At 36.2% G+C, this 24,442-nt stretch overlaps 1 protein-coding gene across 5 annotated transcripts in view; it reads right to left on the minus strand.

Moving 5' to 3' along the window:
- Positions 1-24,442, minus strand: part of MBD5 (methyl-CpG binding domain protein 5) — a 410,559-nt gene that overhangs the window by 216,074 nt on the left and 170,043 nt on the right. For all 5 annotated transcript variants that reach the window (XR_013814139.1, XM_079783240.1, XM_079783243.1 and 2 more), the window contains exon 3: positions 22,849-22,996. The gene's annotated coding sequence lies outside the window, so the exon portion shown is untranslated. The remainder of the gene's footprint in view (positions 1-22,848; positions 22,997-24,442) is intronic.

Raw genomic sequence — 24,442 nt, forward strand, 5'->3', positions numbered from 1 at the left:
GTGCGGAAAGCTTTGCTTCCCCTGTTGCCGCCGGCAACCCTGGCCTGCTCTCTCAAGCTCCATTCTGCCGCCATTTGTTTGAATTTGTTTACCTTCTATAATTGAAACTTTGTAGCTTGAGTGGAGGCTTAGGCCTGCAACGGCTATGGAAAGCTTGGCTTGCTCTGTTACCTAGGAAACCTTGCTCTCTGTGGCTGTAGCCATCTTGGATTGGGGTTAATTTGCATACTCGCCCTGATTGGCTGGTGGGCTTGGCTTGGCTGGTGGGCGTGGCTTATGTAGCGGAGTGATGGTTAATTTGCATATTACCATTTTATTAGAGAGGATTATTATACATTTGTCCAAACCTATAGAAAGTACAACACCAAGAGTGAACCTAAGGTAAAATATAGATTTAGAGTGATTATGAGGTGTCAATATAGGTTCATACTTGTAAAGAAATGTAAAATTCTGGTAAGTGAAGCTGATTATGGGGGAGGCTATACATGTGTAGGGTCAGGGGGCATATGGGAAATCTCTGTACCTTCCTCTCAATTTTGTGGTGTACACAAAACTACTCTAAAAATCTCTTGTTGAAAAATGACGGGAAGCAAGAAAAAAAGAACATTAAAAACACACGGGTTTTCAAATACTTTACTTTCTAGACTAGAAAATAAACACTTAAAAATAACTATCTAAAATAGGCATACTGCAAGTAATCCTATCTAATAAAAGAGTAATATGCAAATTGACCATCACTCCAACACATAAGATGGCTGCCCCCATGTGGTCAAAGATGGCTGCCCCCATGTGGACACAAGATGGCCAACACAAGATGGCCAGCAGGGGAGGGCAGTTGGGAGGGTCCAGGCCTGCAAGGGAGGGAAGTTGGGGGCGATCAAGCCTGCAGGGGAGGTCAGTTAGGGGTGACCAGGCTGGCAGAGGAGGGAAGTTAGGGGCAACTGGGCCTGCAGGGAAGGGCAGTTGGGGGGGACCCAGGCCTGCAGGGGAGAGCAGTTGGGGGGAACCAGGCCTGCAGGGGAGGGAAGTTAGGGGCAAACAGGCTGGCAGGGGAGCATTTAGGCATCAATCAGGCTGGCAGGGGAGTGGTTAGGGGGTGATCAGGCTGGCAGGCAGGTGAGCAGTTGGGAGTTAGCAGTCCTGGATTGTGAGAGGGATGTTCAACTGCCTGTTTAGGCCTGATCCTACTAAACGGGCAGTCGGATATCCCTTGAGGGATCCCATATTGGAGAGGGTGCAGGCTGGGCTGAGGGACACACAACCCTGTGCACGAATTTCATGCATCGGGCCTCTAGTCCTATCTAATAAAAGGCTAATATGCAAATCAACTGAACAGTGGAATGACTGGTCGCTATGACATGCAATGACCACACGGGGGCAGATGCTCAACGCAGGTAACGCTAAGGATGTCTGACTGACGGCTTAGGCCCGCTCCCCATGGGAAGTGGGCCTAAGCCATCAGTCAGACATCCCCTGAAGGCTCCCGGACTGCAAGGGGGCACAGGCAGGGCTGAGGGAACCCTCCCCACCCCCGAGTGCACGAATTTCGTGAACTGGGCCTCTAGTAAAGTATAAAATGGCTGAATGGCACAGTAGAAAGAACACTAAACTTGAGTTTGAAAACTTGGGATCAAATCCTGATTTTTGTGTGAAATTGGACAAGGCATTTACATGTACTTTTTCTAAGTCCTAGTTTTCTCTTCTGTAAAATAAGAATAATATTTATTATATATTTGTTCTGAGAATTAATGAGCTAAATTTCTGGAAACACCAGCATAGTATAATGACTAGCACAAATAACTAGGCACCCATTAAATGTTTGTTTGGATTTTCCCTCCATAAAGTCTGGGAATGAAAAACAAGACAGTATCACTATCTGGTTAGTTTCTTTTTTTTTTTTTTTTTTTAAATCTTGTTTCATTAATTTGCCTAATTTCATGATTTATAGGGGGAAAACCCTGATATAGAAGAGTAGGAAAGCCCTAGCTGTCTTCATTCAAACCTATTTATGTCAATACATTCTCAACTTTCTGTACTATTTTGTTAGTTGTAGTAGTAGCAAAATTCAGAACATACAGTTTATTACATTAGAAAGATGGTCAACAAGGGCAGGTATGTCAAGATGAGTCAACCATAGAAGACAAGCACGATACAAAAGTAGCTAGAAAGGCAGGTTAGAGTTGGGTTGCTCAACTACGGCACTAATTGCATTTTGGGTCAGATAATTTTTCATTGTGGGGGGCTGGATGAATAGCAGCATCCCTGGCCTTGTACCCCACCCCACCCAGAATGACATCTCAAAATGGCAACAAATATTGCCAAATGTTCCTTTAGGGGCAGAAAATGCCCCTAGTTTAGAACCACTGATTTAGCTGGTAACAGTGGCATGAAGAAAAGAGTGAGGTAACTAATAATTCTGCCCAAAAGATTCACAGTTAAAAATGAGCACCACTTTGAAAGATTAATAACACAAAAAATAGCAAGTGTTTAAATCACGTTTAGAGAAAATTATCTGCAGAGACTCTCAAGTAGATAATGCCATTTCTATTTGATACTACAGGAGAATGAATATAATGTAAAGACTGTATCAAAGGTCAGAAGCTGAGAGAAAGTGATAATGAATTTGTTGGGGCTAGCCACAAAGATATGGGTGTGAGTCAATTCAAGGATAATTTTTTCAGTATGCCAATTTTAATTTAATTTGTCTTCCAAAACATCAACTGAGAAATGCACAGTATTGGATTCTGCCCCTTTATATAAATGGTATGTAATAGACAGATATAAAGGTCAGAAATAAAGGTTCATTTGAAAGCAAAATCAGATAAAAATATGAGGTATTTTGTCCATTTTTCTATTTTTTTGAATTGATCTGTAATAATTCTTTTCCAATTATATGTGTTGAAATGTCTTCTCTAGATTCTAACTTGTCTTTTCATTCTCTAAAAGTGGCTTGTGAGAGAAGGAAGATCACAATTGTAAAGCAACAAAATTTAACAATCTTTTCCGTAATGACTTTTTCATTTTGTATGTTAAATTTTTCACTACTTTGAAGATATTCCCTTAAAATTTTACAGTTTTGCCTTTCACATTTAAGTCTTTATTTCATTTAGAGTTGATCTTTACATGTGGAATAAAGTAGAGATCAAATTTCATTTTTCTGCTAATGAATAATTAATGATCCAATACCATTTACTGAAAAGTCAATTCTATCACCATGCTAGCTCTGTTATAAGGGTTGGGCAAAAGTAGGTTTACAGTTGTTTGTATGGAAAATATAATAATTGATAAATAATAATACAGGGATAAATTCTATGTTTTACATATTCACAACTGTAAATTATTGTATTATTTTCCATACAAACAACTGTAAGCCTACTTTTGTCCCACCGTGAATATTAAGCTTCCGCTCATATAAATGCTTCTGGACTATTTTGTTCCACTGACCAATCCATCTATCTGTGCTGTATTAATTAATAAAGTTTAATGCCAAATCTTCATATGTGTTATGTTAAGTGTCTCCACATTCTTCTTCAAGAGTATGATCATGTTATATTTCTTTATTAAACAGATCTGTTTTCTGTTTCATAATCTTAACATCTGACATGTTTATGAGTCTTATTCTTCTGAATATTGTTTCTAATACTCATTCATAATATCTTTTTGTAATTTTTTTTAGCGTAAATTCATATTTGTTTTTAAATTTTGCCTTGGGAATTTGAGTCCTGTATTGAAGCAGATTGCTTCAGGTAAGATTTATGTTTGCTTCTGCCAGGTACTTGAAGGATTTTAAACTTAGGACCAAGTTAAATTATTAGCTTTAATTTTCTATTTTATATCACCTATGTGGTGTGACGTTCAGTGATAATGTGGAAGACCAGCTTTGGTTACAAATAATCAGGGAGATAACCTTTTACTACATACGCAGTTTCCAGGTTTGAACCAATCAGTTTTTCTTGCAATGCTGTAGGAGGTGAGTAGGCCGATTTTATTATGCACTCTTGCAATAGACCTTACATTTAGACTGTGCAACTAGGAAGAACCCTGGACCTTGTCTCCTATTCATCTTTCAATGAGGAATGAGTTTGTGAAAACTCTAGTCCAGGGTTTATCACATTCAACAAAGGCTTAAGTCTCTGAATTGCACTTTTGCCTATGATTTTTGCTTGTTTGTTTTAGCCTCCAGTTCATAGTTGCATACAAACACCATTTTTATATCTATCACATTATTTTTAGTTGATTACCATGAGATGTTAGGGCATTTCTTTTCTCATATTAACAAGACATAAAGGTTAATTTTTACTTTTTCCCCTCCACTTAATCTTTACCCTTATGTCTTTTTAAAATGTCTCTATTCCTTTTGTTTTTCTGGTTTCAAAAAACCAGATGCTCATTTTGAAAACAATTCAAGTGAGATGGAAGTATACAAGTAAAAAGTATACAAGTAAAAAGTTACAGCCCTCTACCCTAAGGAAAAGGCATTGTTAATAGTGCTCTAATATAATTTTCATTTTCATAAAAATAGTATTATACCTACTTATATTTCCATAATGTTCTTTATTTTTTTAATTAAATCTTTATTGTTTAAATTATTACAATTGTTCCTCTTTTTTTCCCCCATAGCTCCCCTCCACCCAGTTCCCACCCTACCTTCTGCCCTTACCACCCCCCTACTGTCCTCATCCATAGGTGTACGATTTTTGTCCAGTCTCTTCCCGTACCCCCCACACCCCTTTCCCCCCAAGGATTGTCAGTACACTCCCTTTCTATGCCCAATTCTATTATATTCATCAGTTTATTCTGTTCATCAGATTTTTTTCACTTGATTTTTAGATTCACTTGTTGACAGATATGTATTTGTTGTTCATACTTTTTATGTTTACCTTTTTCTTCTTCTTCCTCTTTTTAAAGAATACCTTTCAGCATTTCATATAATACTGGTTTGGTGGTGATGAACTCCTTTAGCTTTTTCTTATCTGTGAAGCTCTTTATCTGACCTTCAATTCTGAATGATAGCTTTGCTGGGTAATCTTGGTTGTAGGTTCTTGCTATTCATCACTTTGAATATTTCTTGCCACTCCCATCTGGCCTGCATAGTTTCTGTTGGGAAATCAGCTGACAATCATATGGGTGCTCCCTTGTAGGTAACTAACTGTTTTCCTCTTGCTGCTTTTAATATTCTCTCTTTGTCTTTTGCTCTTGGCATTTTAATTATGATGTGTTTTGGTGTGGTCCTCTTTGGATTCCTTTTGTTTGGGGTTCTCTGAGCTTCTTGGACTTGTAAGTCTATTTCTTTCACCAGGTGGGGGAAGTTTTCTGTCATTATTTCTTCAAATAGGTTTTAAGTATCTTGCTCTCTCTCTTCTGGCACCCCCGTAATTTGGATGTTGGTATGCTTGAAGTTGTCCCAGAGGCTCCTTACACTATCTTCATATTTTTGGATTCTCTTTTCTTTTTGCTTTTCCAGTTGGGTGTTTTTTGCTTCTTTGTATTTCAAATCTTTGACTTGATTCTTGCGATCCTCTTATCTGCTGTTGGATCTCTATATTTTATTTTTTATTTCAGTCAGGGTACACTTAATTTCTAGTTGGTCCTTTTTCATATCCTCGAGGGTCTCACTAAAGTTATCAGCCTTTTCTAGAAAATTCTTGATAAACCTTATAACCCTGGTTTTGAACTCTATATACAGTCATTTGCTTTCCTCCATTTCTTTCATTTGTGACCTGTTTCTTTGTCTCTGAATTTTGGCTGCTTCCCTGAGTTGACAGAGTGGCTTTGTGTGCTAGGTGTCCTATAGGGCCCAGTGGCTCAGCCTCCCCAGTTACCTGAGGTGGACACTCTTGGTGCACCCCTTTGGGGGCTGTGTGCACAGTCTTGCAGTTAAGCCTTGATTGTTGTTGGTATCACTGGGAGGAATTGACCTCCAGGCCAATTGGCTGGGAGAACTTCTGTGCTGGAGACACCCTTATGATACAAGACTTGCAAAAGCCTCTGTGCTCAGCTTGGATGGGGCGGGTCTCAGGGCAGAGCAGACAGCATTGGCTTCCCATCAGCCCTGTCCTAAGAGGCACCTGGGTCTCAGTGTCCCTCGGTAATCGCTGCAAGCACCCCTGAGAGAAAGCTGCCCTCAAGTTTCACCCGCTGCCAGACATTCCAGTTTCTCACCGAATGAGTCTTGGCCCCAGAGTCTCACCGGGAACTGGCGTTCAGAGTAGTTGGGAGCTTTTGTCTCCCTCCCGCTTGAGAATGCCAGCCACGTACTCAGTTGCCAGTCCTTTCTTGCGCGCGTATCTCCGTACCTCTGCCTTCTGCAGCTCCTCTGAGTCTCAGTGTGCTTTTCTCTTCCCTTCTAGTTGTAGAATTTCCACTCAGCCAGCCTTTCTGTGGTTCTGGATGATGTCCATTTTGTCTTTTAGTTGTAGTTTTGAAATTGTTGTGCGAAGAAGCAATTTAGGTGTTTACCTATGCCGCCATCTTGGTTTCCCCCCTCCAAATTGTTCTTTAAAATGATTTTAAAAAATAAATAATGTATCACGGAGAATTTAACGTCATTAATTATGGATCTTATTCATGAATATTTTCAAAAGAAAACTTGCAAATCTTGAGTTTATATCTTCTTTCTTCAATTTAGAATCTCACTATCTGAAAGCCATTGGGAAAACATATTTTAACTTGCTTTATTAAATATGCAATGTTTGATTGCAGACCCACACACACTAGTTCACTTATAATTATGTTATTGATTAAAAACAATTTAAATAAATTCAATATGACATATTTTCAAGGTTTGACATTCTCATTTCTCTTTATAAAATTCCATGAAGTTATTAACCTCAATGGATTTAGAATTTTGTCAAGTACAGTGGTTTTACAAAATATTCTCAGTATGTTATACAAGTTTTTTTCAAATGACACTGAATGCATTTAAAGTAGTGGCTATATTCCTTTAAAGGACTCAGTATTATAGCTGGTTTTAAGTTACCATCTTTCAGGCTGTTCACCTATGATGCAAAAGCCCAATTCTTTTGAGTGATCAACTGAAAAACTGAATGTCATCTGCCATCTTCAATATTTTGGATGTCCACTTAACCAAGAGGGTAGTGGTTATACATATTTTTAAGACATGCTGAAAACATGTGCTAATTTATTTAAAGAACTTACTAAATAAAATGAAATACTCCTACTATGTAAGTTATTTATTATTAGAAAACATTAGAGATCTTTGTTTTAAAATTTGTTTATTTTATCAAAAGATGTTTTAGCATGGCTGGTGTGGCCCAGCAGTTGAACTTTGACCCATGAACCAAGAGATCCCTGGTTCAATTCCCGGTCAGAGCACGTGCTCGAGTCACCAGCTCGATCCCCAGTAGGGGGCTTGCAGGAGGCAACCGATCCATGTTTCTATCTCTATATACCTCTTCCTTCCTTTCTCTCTAAAAAGTCAATAAAAACATATTTAAAATAAAAGATATTTTAAATGTGGCTTTTGGAAAATTTTTAGAAACAAAAGCATAGACTCTTTAAGAACTAATACAAATTTCTGACGGGATAGGTTGTAGAGTCTGCAAATAAAATCTGCTGCAGCCCTGGCTACATGGCTCAGTTGGTTGGAGTGTCCTCCCATGCACCAAATAGGCTGCGAGTTTGATTCTTGGTCAGGGCAAGTATGGAAGGCAACTGATTGGAAGTTTCTCTTTCTCTTCCTTCCTCTCTCTAAAAATCATTAAAACATATCTTTGTGTGAGGATTGAAAAAACAACACACCTGCTGCAAAGTTTAAGAAAGAAACAACCTGGATAAAAGTTAACATCTTTACCACATGGTTTCAAAGAATAGTGATAGAGATAGAAAAAGGAAAAGGTGGAAAGAAAATTTCTTTCTAATTATAAAATACTCACAACAGAAAATAAGAGAAAATCTCCAGTCAACAAAAAGTAATGTACAAGAAAGGAAGTGTAATTATAGTATACTACTTGGTTTTGCAGGGAACAATATTTATATAATATAAACAAGGTAGACATTTAAAAAAATTATATTGGCAGGATGGAGGGATGGAGAGTTACAAGTGAGTTAAGTCATCTGAGATAATAGATTAATTATTTCTAATTTCTATCTATAGTGTGTAATATTGGTAAACCTAGGTATAGCAGTAACACATACTATTTATAAATAGGTGGCTAAAAACTTGGAATAGTTAAAAGTAATTAAAAATCAAAGCAGTTAAAAATTAAAGAAGTTATCACTAAGTAGATCCTAGGCAGGATATAATCATATTATTTTATTTAACATGTGCACATAATAAATGAAATAAGAAAAGGAAAAAACAAATCCAATCCATAACAGGGAATCGAAGGCTGCCTAAGAACTCCACTCCACTCCTGTGTTCTAGAATCCAGTGGAGAGGCAATGTGGTATTGGATTCAGAATCAGACAAACATGGGTTTGAATTCTGGCTCTACAACTAATTCAAATGTCTGTGGGAAAGACAGTTACTATTTTTGAGACCATATTCCTTCATATATAATTAGGCAATAATGATTCCTATCATGTGGAGTTACTGTGAGGAGTACCAATAATCTATGTGAAGCATATGGATTTTAAAAAGCTTAATTAATAGTCAGTAGTTGCTATAATTAATTATGATCTCATGCCACTAAATACAACAGCTAACTATATCAAAGTTCTTACTTTCTAAAGCTTCTTTCTTATTTCAAAATCTGAACCACATAACCAGCAGATGAATTTTATCACCTGCACCTTACAGCTGAGCAAAAAGGACAAGTATACTAGTACTTGCCCAAATCCTCCTACAGATAAGAACTTAAACTTGAAAAAAAACTGCAAATGCTTATTTGCTTAGTTTCTTTCAAAAATAGTTTGGTATCCTTTAAACAATAACAGAAAAGCAGAGAAGGAAGGGGTCTATAGCCTTTTCTGAGATTTAGCAGAATGTCTTCATCAACAAAGTTCTTTCACAACAGTTAACAATATGGTAATTAATGGTGGGGAAGATAGAAGAAAAGTTCCAAACAGAAATAGCTATTAACCTAGGTACCAGTCCAAGGCCCAATGTGGGCTAATAATGTAACTTTTCAAGCCTGATGTTGTCTGGAATTATTATGATTCATGGAGTCAAAAAAGGAACGCTCATTCAAGTGACGTTTGCTCCTTAAATCTCAAACACAGTGACTAGGACACTGTTCACCACCTGTGAGCAAATCCAGGCCTGGAAAATGAACTAGGATTCCAATTAAATGTAAACTTTTTGAAGGCAGGTTGCTGGTCAGCCTTGCTCACAGCGCTATCACTAGTTCCTGCCACAATGTCCGGAAAACAGGTATGGTCAGTCAATACTCGTGGAATGGATAAATAAATGAAAGAGTAAATAATAATTCCCTAGTGATTATTTGAGTTTTCACTCTGCAAAGACAAAATAACTAGGTAAAAAATTAAATAATAAATATATTTTATTTATAGCTCATTATATTTTCCCTTAATTAAAAACACACACAAATAGTACAGATTAAATAAAGTACTTCCTATTTGGAATAAAAATTCTGCTATTTACACACATGCCAAGTCAATGTTATGGTTTAACTAGTTCTGTTTCATAACAAGGTACTCTCACCCATTCTTTACTAGTAAAGACTAGAGGCCCGGTGCATGAAATTTGTGCATGGGGGTGTGTGTCTCTCAGCCCAGGCTGCACCCTCTCCAATCTGGGATCCCTCTTACAATCCAGGACTGCTGGCTCCCAACCGCTCACCTGCCTGCCAGCCTGATCACACCCTAACCACTCCCCTGCCAGACTGATCGACGTCTAATTGCTCCCCTGCTGGCCCGATTGCCCCTAACTGCCCTCCCCTGCCAGCTTGGTCACTCCTAACTGCCCTCCCCTTCCAGCCTGGTTGGCCCTAACTGTCCTCCCCTGCAGTCCTGGTTGCCTCCAACTGCCCTCCCCTGCTAGCCCAGTCACCCCAAATAGCCCTCCCTTGCCAGCCTGTTCACCCCTAACTGCCCTCCCCTGCTGGCCTGGTCACCCCCAACTGCCCTCCCCTGCAGTCCTGGTTATCCCCAACTGCCCTCCCCAGCTGGCCTGGTTCCCCCCCAACTGCCCTCTCCTGCAGGCCTGGTCGCCCCCAACTGCCCTCCCCTGCAGGTCTCATCACCCCTAACTGCCCTCCCCTGCAGGCCTGGTCCCCCCCAACTTCCTTCCCCTGCAGGCCTGGTCCCTCCCAACTGCCCTCCCCTGCCGGCCATCTTGTGTCCACATGGGGGCAGCCATCTTTGACCACATGGGGGCAGCCATCTTGTGTGTTGGAGTGATGGTCAATTTGCATATTGCTCTTTTATTAGATAGGATAATGAGAACAATAATTGTAACAATGTTTTTTCCTAACCTAAACTACTATAGCCACTATAATATAGGTCCAACATACATTATCTCATTCACTCTTCACAACAAACCTATGACACAGATATTATCACTACATTTGACAGATGAAGAAAATGGAGTTTAAAGAGGCAATTTGCCCAAGGTCACAAAGATGATAAAATCCAGATAAAATCAGTCTAAATCTAAAATAACTGGTTTAACCACAGAGATAGTTAACACACACTCAGAGACTCACACAACATCAAGCCTGCTCTCCAACTCCAAGCATGAAAGAAAATATTCATGTATTTTTAAAACATTTATTGAACACCTATTATGCTCCAGGAACTATGCCAGCTAGCTCTCTTAAAAATCACTTGTAATTCTGAAATACAATTAAAAATGGGACAGACCAACATTGTTCTCTGGGAGCTATTGAGAACTATACTGTGAAATTTGCCCACTCTTTTCATATCCATATCATCTTTGTAGTTTTCTTTTTTCTACCAAGCTACACACATCTTAGAGGCAGGATGCTCCCAGATTCATTTTATTGGTATCCCCTAAAAATACTTAGTATAGTGCTTTGCTCATAAAAAGTTCTTAATAAACACTGTTCAAAAACAACACTATGTGTAAATGGAATTAAATTTCTTTGGCTCAAAGGAAATGTAAATGAAGATTTTATCTTCAAATCTTCTGTGCAATTACTTTATCCTTAAAAAAAAATGCCAAAAAGACAGTTTTATTATTTTAAATATTTTATTTTATTGGTATGTTTTAAAAAATTTTAAGTTTTCATGGAAACAAATATAAAATCTATCCTGGGAAATCTCATGTTCTACATAAATAGCTTTTGTTTGCTTCTCACATATTATAAACTTATGTAATGCTCTTTTGATAATATGGCCTTTCCTTAAAATGCAAGTTAGTGCATATGTTTTCACAAGGACATAAAATTTTCATTTTAAAATGATAAATAATTTTTCTATTTTCTCTCAGAGCCATTATGATGATTACAGAAATATATGAACATCTGACTCTTCAAGAATTATATGTAATAAAAGAAAACACATCCTCACAGGAATTATGTTATTTCCTCTTCTGACGCTGCATTTTGCTTCTTAGTCTGGATAAAAATAAAATCAATTTGAAAGGACAGATTTTAATCTCAGATGTTACTCAGCATGTCTTTTTTTGGTGGAAAAAAGATATGTGGCAATTCATGCTATGCATTTGAGATCATAATCTGGCCCTAAGTTTACATGACTGATGGGTTTCTATTTGAACAGGCATAAATGTGAATAGCAACTGTAATAATGCTTACCAGAGAGAGTTGATGCAACCTCGATCACTTTCCCTTTTTACCTTCAGCATTAAATTGTTTCCACTGTAGCAAAATGTTTTTGAAAATCACGCAAAAAAATCTTATGCATTGCTTCGATATAACACAAAAAAACACATACCAGGATTCCAGCAGACAGAACAAACACTGATGTTAACTATTCATAGAAAAGCTCATTCCATAACAAGTTTCTGAAATTACATGTTTGCCTAGGGTAAAAATCATTCATTTTTGAATTACATAGAAAGCTGAAGGAGAGACTAGTTCATTACATAGTGCTATGTTTTTTATTATGCTCTTTACTGACCATATATGTACACGTACTACTTGTTTCACTGAGCCAGAGTATTCTCACTGAATATTCTGTTTCGCTCTAAAATTAGAAACTTGCTTAGATTCATTCTTCTCTGATAGGAAAAAAATGCTACAGTAGTATCTGCTGTCACCAGTCAGTTGTCTGGATCTTAAGTGCTTGGAGAAGAGAAAAAGACATCACCCAGAGCCCTGACTGTGTGGCTTGACAATTAGTAAGTCTTATTTAGCTCTTCCTCCTCTGAATCACCATCAGACCATCAATTTTTCCTCATATTGGATAATACTAAAACTGGAATCTCTGGGAAACAAACTTATCTTACAGAACTGATTTAATTAATCAATCTATACTCCTGTTACCTAGCAGTAAGATCTTGGGTAAGCTGTTCCATATGGTAATATCTGACCTTCCAAATTATAGGATAATTATGGGAAATAAAGGTAGCAAGCAGCATTTATGAGTGGCAAGAAATTTCTAGGCCCTGTGCCACATGTTTCACACATATTTTCACATTTAATATTCAAAAGCAACCAACCTAATAAAGTACATGTGATCATTTCCATTTTATATAAAAGGACATTAGATATCAGAAATTTGAAGTAACATTATAATAAATGGCAGAGCCAGGAATCCAACCTAGGTCTAAGTGACTAAACTGATCATGGAGTGACATAGTATACTTGAATGTAAAATAATAAATAGGTAAATATGAAAGTAAAACAAACCCACCCAGGAATTAATTCTGGTAATGGTAGAGTAACTTCAATCAGACCTATTATCCACTGATAGCAATTATAAACTGTGGAAAATACTAACACAAACAGATAGAAATAACTATTTGAAGACACAATGGAGAGTGACCAAAAGCAACAGAAACTGAAAGAGGGATTTAACTAATTCAAAGAAGAAAACATGGCTGGACTAGATCTCCATTTATATTGCTTATCCCTTGAGGTAAAAAGTAGTGGGAACTGCTTGAACTAAAAAGCAGAAGGCCACACTTACTGGCTTGAGGTATCAGCGGTTACTGTTCACGGTTGAAAGAATGGCTGATAATTGAGGATTGGGAGAGGTGGATTTCAGAAAGTGGGAAAACAGAGGGGGAGTAAAAATATTGCATATATACTCCCACTTGGGCTGACTCCTGAACTGTGCATGCATGGGGAAGACTCCAAAGAACCCACAGGAAGTAAAACAGGGATTTCTGCTGCTGCCCACGGAATGAGAAAAAGAGTTTGGAGTTTGAATCTCATCATATTAAAGCAGCTTGGTGAACAACTTAAGCTTTCTACATAAATCCCTGAAGGGCCACATTTTAGGAGCAAAGATTATATCCCAGTCCTAATAGAGTCACCTTGGGATTAAGGGCAAAACCAAAAGAGACTCATTCTTACAAAACATAAAATCAAACCTTCCTTAAAGACAAGCAGCCAGTAATTTAATTGTTATACAAACAGGCGATGGTCTTCAGAGAAAGATAATAGAATCCAGAGTCTCTAAAGTATATCATCTATCCAGTAAATTATAAAAAAATTAGAGATGTAAACAAAGAGGAAAATGTGACCCAGCATTCATAGAAAAAGCAGGCAATAGAACAGACTTTGAGATGACTTAGACAAGTACTTTAAGGCAGCTACTATAAGTATTATCAAGAACATAAAGTAAAATATCATCATGGTAAGTGCACACATAGAAACTCTTAGCAGAAAATGGAAGAATTCAATTGGTATACTTAAAATAGTTAAAATGATAAATTATGTTTTATATATATATATATATATATATATATATATATATATATATCCACAATAAAGACTATTTTTTTAATAAAAGAACCGAACTGAAATCACAGAATTAAAAAGTACAATATAAAAATAAAAAATTCACAGGATGGGCTTAACAGTATATTGGAGATGATAGGGAAACCAACCAAAGAACTTGAAGACAGATGAATATAAATTTCTGAAGAACAGATAGAAAATATTACCAAAAAAAAATTCAGTCTCAGTGACCCACATACCTATGGAACAATATTGAGCAATCTATCATACACATATTTTAAGTCCCAGAAGGAGAAGTGAGAGGAAATGAGGCAGGAAAAAAATCTTCGAAAAAGTAATGGGAGAAATATCCAAAATTTGGTGAAAAACATCAACTTATAGATTCAAACTCAGCACAAGTCTAGAAGGAAATATACAAGGAAACATAATCTAGGCACATCATGTTAAATTTCCGAAGATCGAGGATAAAAAGCAAATCTTAAAGTAGCCAGAGAAAAAATGAGAAAGTTTAATTCTGTCATCAGAAAATTGGTTTCATATAACTCATATAACTCTAGGAATTCAACTACTCATTCAATTTTGTTTCACTTTTTAAATAATTATTTTATTTGCAAATACCTAATTTTCCTGTAATCAGAGCTATAAGAGCTGCAAGGTTATTTGTCATATCTATGGTGGTAAAAGTATTGGTGGGCCAAAAAAGTTAAAAACAATCTCTATATATAAAAGCCTAAGCAACCGAACAACCAGTTGACCGGTAGCTATGACGCACACTGACCACCAGGAGGCAGACGCTCATTGCAGGAGCTGCCCCCTGGTGGTCAGTGCACTTCCACAGCAGGAGCGCCACTCAACCAACAGGTCCGTCCTGGTGGCGCACCAGCCGGGCACCAGTCACTCAATCCCTCAGTAGTCCTGCAGGTCCAACATCTGGAGACTGGGCTGCTGGCATGGTCCTGACAGCGCTGCCAGCCTCCTGAAAGTTGGCCTTGGGCACCACGGCTGCTTCCCCTCCTTAGACTCTCCACAAGGAAGAAATGATGTAAAAGCAGCCGCCAGGTGGCTCCTGACAACCTGCACCAACGTCAGCGGGATGGATCCGGATCCCAGGCAGGCAAGGGTGTCCCACAGCCCATCCGGAGGACCGATCTTGTCCCAGCCCCCCTACCCGCTTCGGGACGGTGCCAGACGAGGGCTCATGGCTGGCGAGAGCTGCTGCGGGGACGTGAGCCTCTCCCCATCAGGACTGACTGGGCGTGAGCCCACGGCAGGCACAGCAGGGCCGGTATGAGCGGGAGCGGCAGGCGGGAGCGGCAGGCGGGAGCAGCAGGCGGCATTGGACTGCCGGTTTCAGCCTAACCCCCACAGGCCACCCAGAGGGACCCCACCCGTGCACTAATTTGTGCACCTGGCCTCTAGTTATATTGATATTGTTCTGTATATACTAGCTAATTAGGTGGGAGAAAGAAGTAGAAGGTATGCAAATCTATGGAAAAATCTAAGAAAAAAATTAGAAAGATAGCTAGTTCCATGATTAGTATATGGAAATCAATGTTTCTACTATATCTAAGCCATGCCCAATTAGAAAAGAAAAACTAGAAACAAACCCATTTAATATAAACACACAAAGTAAGTAACTCGGAATAAATAAATCTAGATATGTACAAGACATGTAATTTGCTTTCAGGACAGATATAATCAATATTCTAATACTTCTTATTCTGCCTAGGTTAATCTATCATTCTAATAAGATTCTAATGAAAATACCAATAGGATTTTTTATTTTGAGAACTTAAAAAGATAATAACAAAGTTCATCTGATAAAAAGTATGTCATTATCTATGAATATTTTCAACCAGTCCTTGCAGATATTAAAAACATTATAAAGATATAGTAAATAAAGAGTTTAGTTTTACAAAAGGAAAAGACAAAAGTTTGCATAATGGAGAATACTGAGATACACTCGCATATACATAACTTTTAAATATAGAATAAAGGTGACATTTTAAGAAAAGATGATTCAATAAAAGCTGTTAGGACACTAACAAGATTCCAGTTATTTAAAGATTTAAAGAGGGGATGAATAGGTATAGAGGATTTTTAAGGGAGTGAAACTACTGTGTATAATACTATTATAGTGGATACATGTCATTTTACATTTGTCCAAACCCACACTGATAGTGAACCCTAATGTAAAGAGTAGACTAGGTGATGATGTGTCAATGTAAGTTCATCAGATGTAACACATGAACCACTGCGGTGGGAATATTGATAATGGGGAAGGCTATAGATGTTTGAGGCCAGAGGGTCTATAGGAAATCTCTGTACCTTCCTTATAATTTTGCTGTGAACCTAAAACCTAAAGTCCCTTAACAAAAATTAAGCCATAATGGTGGGGAAGAAAAAATGGTGTTATATGTTTTATCATCTTGGACATACTAGTAAACTCCAGAAGCCATAACAGAAACAACTAATAATTTGACTAACCCAAAATTTAAAATTTCAGTATGAGAAAGAGAAACTACCATAAATCAATCTGAAGGGCAAATTAAAAAACAGAAAAAATATTTGAAACACATAAAAAAAGGGCACATTTTATTAGTATACAAAAAGCTCTTATAAATCAATATTAAAGAGACAAATAGCGGAAAGGCTACTAGCAAAAAACAATGGATATGTTGCATTTATGTAATAAAAAGCATATAACAGTATATGCAGATGTGTAGGTGTGTATGTATGTGTTTGTGTCACTTGTATTTGGAAAGACCTCTGAAATGATACATTAAGAAAGTTAATTGAAGTTACCTGTGGGAAGTAGAAACAGAATGGCTACAAATTTTACTTTTATACTTTTCAATATTATGTTTCTTATTTTAAAAACCATGAGTATGTATTGCTTTTATAACTCAAAAGCAAAACCTAACAAAAACACTTTACTTCTGAGGAACCTGACCAGTAATATGCTGATGTGCTGACCCAATATATATTCATTTTCATTTCTCTGGTGCCTCTTTACTCATGGACAGTAATATATATTGAATTCTGTTATGAAGTTAAAATATTTCAAAATAGGGAATGACTTGCTAAAACCCAGTAAAACAAAAAGTAGTAAAATTTTAGAGTAGGGGAAGTTAGGTCAAAAAAAGGTAGCTCAATTTTACGTTTACACTTTTTATTATCCTTATATTGCTTTAGAAATATATAGCAGAAAAAAGAAAATAATTATTGATGTTTTCATTTTGCTTCTTGAAAACCAGAACTAGATGGTCTTCTCTAGAAATTCCTTTCTCTTCACTCCCTCTGGGGCTCCGGAATCAATCAAGTCCTATACTGTAAGACCCATTATACATACTTAGCCTTTCTCTTATGAGTCCTGTTTCTCTATCCTCAGCAGTTTTTCTTCCAGGAAACTGGACTCTCGCTCTCCAAAATTCTGGCTATTAATAAGCAATAATAGCATCATCAAAAGTAACTTCATCAGTTGCATGCTCAGTAAAGGAACATGCAGGCAAGGAACGATGACAGAAATTAATTAATGTTAGCACCTGAGTCTTACCCAATAATAGAGTAATTTCAAATACAATATAATGCATATTTATATTTGTTTTCAAGAAGTTTCTCTTCAAAAATCCTGGATCAAGATGACAGCTTTTCTAGTACAATTTCTTTCTGTACATTTAAGTATACTGAATTCCTATTTCATACTTTTACGTTAGCTCCTAAATGTAACACACACACACACACACACACACACACACACACACACACACACATACATATATATAAATGAAATACAATTATGTCATTTAATTGCCCCCATGATGCTATATAGTAGTGTATTCTATTTTTCTTCATGTCCTAAATTTTATCTTCCAGTATGATATCTGGCACATAGAAGTTTTCAAAATACATAAATGAATAAATAAATGCTAACAAAAGACTGTCAATTATTTACAAACACAGACTATTCGAGTTGGAAAAGACCTTAGAGGTTTTCCAATTCATAAGCATTCCATAAGCTAACCGTGTCCTATCCCTGATCATCACGATAACTACCACTGTTATACTCTTAGCAAATGGTTAGTCAACCTCACTGGGAATACTCTATTGATGTTAAATTCCCCACCTAAGAAATCAGTCCACTCCAGGTTCAGACATAGTCGGGGCCTTGGAATATAGACATTTGAGGCAAAAGTACAATTTTCCTAATATTTTCCCCAAGTATTTTTACCAGTAACACAGGGTATTTACTTCAACATTATTGATGCTCTTAATAAGAAAATCTTTATTGTTTAATTTGCATATTTATCTCCTCAAATCTTGGTTTTTCAGTTCAAAGTTTTCCTAATTAGATCAGCACATCTCTAAGTACATATTATATTTTATTTCTAATTTCTGTAAGACACAATCTTATCCCAAAGTCCACTACTACTGTATCATCACTTCTTGAGAATCTGATTCTGAGAACTAAAAAATGCTCAAAGCCACACAGCTAGTAATCAGAACAATAGAGAGTAACCAGTAGAGACAGGACCTAAATAACTGTTTTTAAAAAACTTCTCTGGTTATGCTAAAGCATAGTAAGGGTGGAGAACCACTCCTCTAGTAATCTGATACACAGTCTAGAAAACCAAACCCCAATCTCAAAATGCATAGTCAACTGTTCATTTAACCAGCTACTTTATGTTTTTTCCTCAAGGTTTCAACATTCACTTGGAAATGAGATAAAAATATAAACCTTAAATCCTTTAATTTACTGAAAAGTTCTGGGAAATAAAGACCATATTGCCACTTTCCCACATTGCAAACTCTCTAGTTCCCATCTCTGTTTACCTTTCATATAAAATTTTAGAAAAATATTTATCATGAAGGTGTATAACAGAGTTAGCTTCAGAATTGCTTTTCCTTCTAATAACACTCTTTTGGATGCTATCTACAAGCTGAAGGACTAATTACAATTTCCTTCATTCACTTCATAAACATTTATTGAGTGACTATTATATGTAAAGAATAATTTGAAGCAGATAAGTATTTTTGGATATTTCATGTGTTTCATGCAAGAATGGCAAAACACGAGGACCTGCAATAGGATTTTATAATGCTTTACTTCCCTTCCTTTTCAGAAGCTCAAAGAGAAGAAAATACATATAAAATCTTTTCATTGAAACTTACACAGTGTAAGTTTTATTACATGGAAAATCTGTGACAGTTGTCTAAATACATGGGAGATGACCATAAAAAAGATGTGATAAAAATGTACTGATGATCTATATACCACATACCAAGGTATATATTAGAAAGACTTCACAAGAATGAGCTTTTCTATAATAAACAGTAGAATTAATGTTAAAAATATATAATGCTTACATTCTTTTTGAAAGGTCAACAATTTTTTTCTTAATCTTAATTTAAAGTAAATATCTTACTCGGGAAAATAAAAAGTAGTCCTGTTTCGAATCAAGTACAACAAAGGAAAACTGTCTCAGTTAATTTACTTACAAAGAATAATTCTCAGTAAAATTAAAAACACAAATGTCATACCATCTCTAACGTCTTTAGGGCATCACATTTGTTTATATGTAATATGGACACATGCCTGTGACCATAAAATGTAACCCTATTATTTGAACTCTGATCTCAAGTAAACAAACAACAAGATAGCTATTGTTCTCTAACTTTAAAAAAATAGAGTTATTCAGTTAATGGGAAAAAGTTTTATCCAGAAACTATGTTCAAGAAATGGTACTGCCAAATCATTCTAAGCAAACAGCAAAAACCTTTTCATAGATCATGTCTTGTCACAAGTGAAACCACCATTGTTCTAGGAGAAGATAATTTTCAGTTTTTAAAATCAATTTTTCTTTCCTAACTTGATTCTCAGTTAAAAAATATATATCTAAGCCTATGTACTAGTATATAGATATAAAAAAGACAGTGTGTTAAATTGGTTGGATTGTACCCCTCGACCCCCAAAAGAACACTCAAATCCTAATCCTTGACACCTAAGAATGTGACCTTATTTGTAAAAAGCGCTTTTGCAGATGTAATCAAGTTAAAATGAGATCATGCTGAATTAGGGTGGACCCCAATCCAATATGATCCTGTCCTTATAAGAAGAGAAGGGACACTGACACACAGGAGAAAAGCCATGTGATGGGCGAGGCAGAGATAGAAGGGATGAATCTATACGCCAAGGAATACCAAGGATGGACGGCCACACCAGAAGCTAAGAGAAAGGCAGGGAACAGGTTCCCCCCTAGAGCCTTCAAAAGAACATGGTCCTGAGGACAACTTGATTTTGGAGTTCTAGACTTAAGAACTGTGGGAGAATAAATTTTTATTAATTTAAGCCACCCAGTTTGTAATAATTTATTACAGCAGACATAGGAAACTAATCCAGAGAACCAAATTGCCTATTTAATTTTATTTTTCTAGTGGAAAGATCAAATCAGTTTCTCATACTAAATACACATTTGATCAATGTATACATAAAGGATATTTAATCCCAAGAAGAAAATTCTTCAACTCTCTTGCTTTGCATGTGGAATATTTCTCCAAGCAATAGTGGCTGATAAAAAGTTAAAATTTTAGAACAGGCAGTGAATCACCCAAGTGAAATTCCTTGCAAAATTTGTAATGTATAAAGTTTTCATGAAGCTCAAAAGTTAACAACCACTTTTTAGAAAACTATGTTTTTTAACCATGTTTTCAACATAGATTGCATTTTCACATGTTTCTTATAAAATTTAAAATGCTTTTTGGGAATTTTCAATAAGAACAAAATTTAGTAGCCATACAACAAACACAATAATGTATAAAAATTTTGACATGAGTATAATGGACAAATCCATTACTTATTTTCCAAGAGTTGAGCTTACGCAACCTTCTTCAATCATTTGCAAAAAGTAGGATAACTACATCACCTATTTATTCAATTATGTGCTAGGTGAGTGCTAAATAAGCTTTTTACTAATGTTATCATCTATCCCATTTAATCCTTAAAATTATATTATTGTTAGTATCCAAATATGAAAAATATACAAATCGGGGATCAAAGAGAATCACTGATTTGCCCAAGATCACACAGCTGGTAGGTCTGGCACAGGATTAATCAGTTAGTCTTAACTGTTCTATGAATTTGTCATACCTATAAGTCATATGTGCTGTGTTACAACTGCCTTTCGAATTATTAAAAATTCCTACAATGATAATTTACAAATAAACCTTACAATATGGGAAATAAATGAAATAGCACTTTTGATTAGAACTATAAATATCTGTCACATATTAATGATGTGAGCAAAAATAGAATGCAATTCATAGAGAACAAAGGGCTAGTTCTTAGTGTGGAAGAAATATAAATTAGAGCTGTCTGACATGTTGCTGTGATTAAAGAATAACGTAAGAACAAAATAAGGTCTGATATATGAATGAGTTCAAAAAGGAAACATTAGAGAAAGAAATTTGACAATAGGTTGCTTATGGAGTAGCACTGTTCACGGGAACTATTTCCACTAATTTAGCAATGGTCAATTTAAAGTATTTTTTCTTAAAGTAGTTAAGTGAATTGTATTAGACTTAGAAAATATTTAAACCATGATTAAAGTATAATTCTGAGAGAAGTTTTAGAAACAGATACTTGTGTGCAAAGGGTTATAAGAACTTCCTACTTCCAAGAGCTATTATATTAGATAAGAAAGCAGTAGAATCTATTTTTTCTTTTTTAAGATCTACGCTTACAAACAGAAGGCATATATTATCAGCATTTCAGAAAGGTTAGGTGTGCTTTTGCCAGAAGGCAGCCAGTGGATAATCACTTACGGTTCCATAAAGCCCAGTGACTGCATAATACTGCTATTCTTATAACTATGAGGCAAGGGCAACACAGCTGCTCTTTCTTTTCTTTGGTGATCAGGATTTGCTGTCCAAAAAGTTGCAGAATAATTTGAATGTAATTAGATGAAATTTTCCCCAACAGAAAAGCAAGAATTAATTTTGACTCTAGTTACTCAGAAGCTCTACACTGGGCTTTTTAAACATTTATGGTCTCCTTTACTTAGAAAGCGTTTCTCTAAGTTCAACTTACAAAGCAGACTCTTGCTTGTTGACCTTAGGCCTCTGAGTTGAAAAAACAATAAATAAAAAATTCTGAGCAAATCTTTAGTTTCTGTTTGTATAAAATGCTTTGAAAAATTCAATTTTAGTACATTCAAATTTTTATGAGTTTATTTTATTTTATTTCATTTTATACTCATCTACTTAAGTCTTTTTTTTTTCATGAAGGTGGAGAAGGGAGATTACATATATATATATATATATATATATATATATATATATATATATATATTTTTTTTTTTTTTTTTTTTTTTTTTTTTTTGCAAAACAGTCAATTTATTTCCAGGCAAACTTTCCCTTTAAAGGGTAAGGTAATTAATTTCAATTTTGAAGATGACACTGCGGTTCCACAATCCTTGATTGACTGTTTTTCCAGGAAAAGTAAGAGCAGCTGTGAAAGTAACTAAAAACTTAATGGGATCTTTTGATGTAGACATCTCACAAAATATAAAACTGTGAGGAATATAAAGGGACGACTTACCATGAATTTGGAATACTTTAGAATATTTAAAAATAAGTGAGAAAAATGCAGTAAAAAATTTTATTAATGGTATAAAGTGGATAATTAAAAATACCCAAACTATTCCAACTACCCAAACTAGTTAGTATTTGTAGTTATATGTGTGTCCAAGATAGATAGGCAGAGCCCTGTTGGCTACTTAACTTCTGTTATTTAAATTTTTACTTTGTATTTAGGAATGTAATGTATCCCTTACCATGGAAGGGCAAAAGCAGCTTAGCTCAATATAATTTTTAACATGCAACAATGCTTGGGGGGGGGGGAGGGGAAAGATAGCTTATCTACACTTACGTAAATTACAGTACTAAAGAATACTTTTAATATTTTCACTAAAACATAATTCTACTTGTTTCTACATACTTAATAATAGAACACTCAAAGCATCAATATTTCATTGCTTGCCTCCAAAACACTGTTGACATCCTCTGTGGCCATCTGCCAAAGTGGTCATTCCTTCGTACTTGATGGAATTAGAGAAGTATCACGATGCTACGAATGGTGAAGGAAAATACGCTGTGCTCTGGGCTTCTGGTGTTTTATTTCCTTGGTCCTGTTAAAAAGGGAAGAAGGATGAATTTTCCAATTTTGAACAGAGAGCTGGTTATTTTATATTTCTTAGTTTCATATTTAAGGACATTTTGAGATTTTATGAGGTCTCATTAAGAATCACAGAATTTTAGTCTTACACACAGGACTTGCTAAATTTATGATTGCAGGCACAAAAGAGCTATATCAATTAGATGATTCAATCCCCACATTTTACACTACAGGAAACGGAAATCCAGAGAGGTTAAACAACTCAATTAATGGTACAACCAATTGGTGGCAGAGCCAGCATGAGAAACCAGTTCTTACTACTCCTAGTTCAAGGTTCTTTCCTCCAGTTGTTTACCTGGGAGGGAAATTGGGAAAAGCATAATCATTTCCAAGTTAATTTCTCAGACCTAAAGCTTAGAGGAAAATCTAGAACAAGAAACAACAAACATGATAGTTTATTATTTAGATTACTAATTCAAAGCATGACACTTGTTCAATGGACATCTAAGAGAGACTATTTTATTACAGTATGATCATCATTTTATTTTATTTATTTATTTTTTTAAATATATATTTTATTGAATTTTTACAGAGAGGAAGGGAGAGGGATAGAAAGCTAGAAACACTGATGAGAGAGAAACATCGACCAGCTGCCTCCTGCACGCCCCCCACCGGGGATGTGCCCGCAACCAAGGTACATGCCCTTGACCGGAATCGAACCTGGGACCCTTCAGTCCCCAGGCCGACGCTCTATCCACAGAGCCAAACTGGTCTTGGCATGATCATCATTTTATTAAAAATGACCATTTACTATTAAATTTCTGAATTTCAGCCAGAGTCATAATTATTTACTTTTCCTAACCCTTACTACTGAAACATAGCAAAGAGTGATATTTTTATTATCTGCAGAGCAACAGATTGAAATTTTTAAAAAGAAAATTGGATTTTAGACACACCCTTGGTTAAAACTCTTCAAAGATATCCCAAAACATTTAAGATAAAATCCAAATCTTGAGGAGAACCAAGATGTTGGTGTAGGTAAACACCTGTACTCACCGCCTCCCACAACCACATCAAAATAACAACTAAAAAAATACAAACCACCATCATTCAGAACCACCTGAAACTGACTTTGGCTGACCAATGCAGGCATGTATGATCCAAATTTGATCAACCAAGTGTCTGTTTAATACTCTGAAATTTAGACACATGACTGGGAACCCCATTAATGGCTCTACTCTGGAGAAAGCTGAAATCCCAGAGCTACCTTTGTTCCTTTCCTTCCCACCTATCAATTCCATGAGATACTTCAGTCACTTTCCAGATGAATGCCATCTATATATATAAAAAGCCAGCAACCGTATTGGCCATAACGACCATAACGACCAGTCGCTATGATGCCCACTGTGGCCAGCAAACCGGCCCGGTCAGGGGGTGAGGCTGGCTGGCCAACCTCACG

This window comes from Cnephaeus nilssonii (assembly GCF_951640355.1).
Source record: "Cnephaeus nilssonii genome assembly, chromosome: 10".
NCBI lineage: Eukaryota > Metazoa > Chordata > Mammalia > Chiroptera > Vespertilionidae > Cnephaeus > Cnephaeus nilssonii.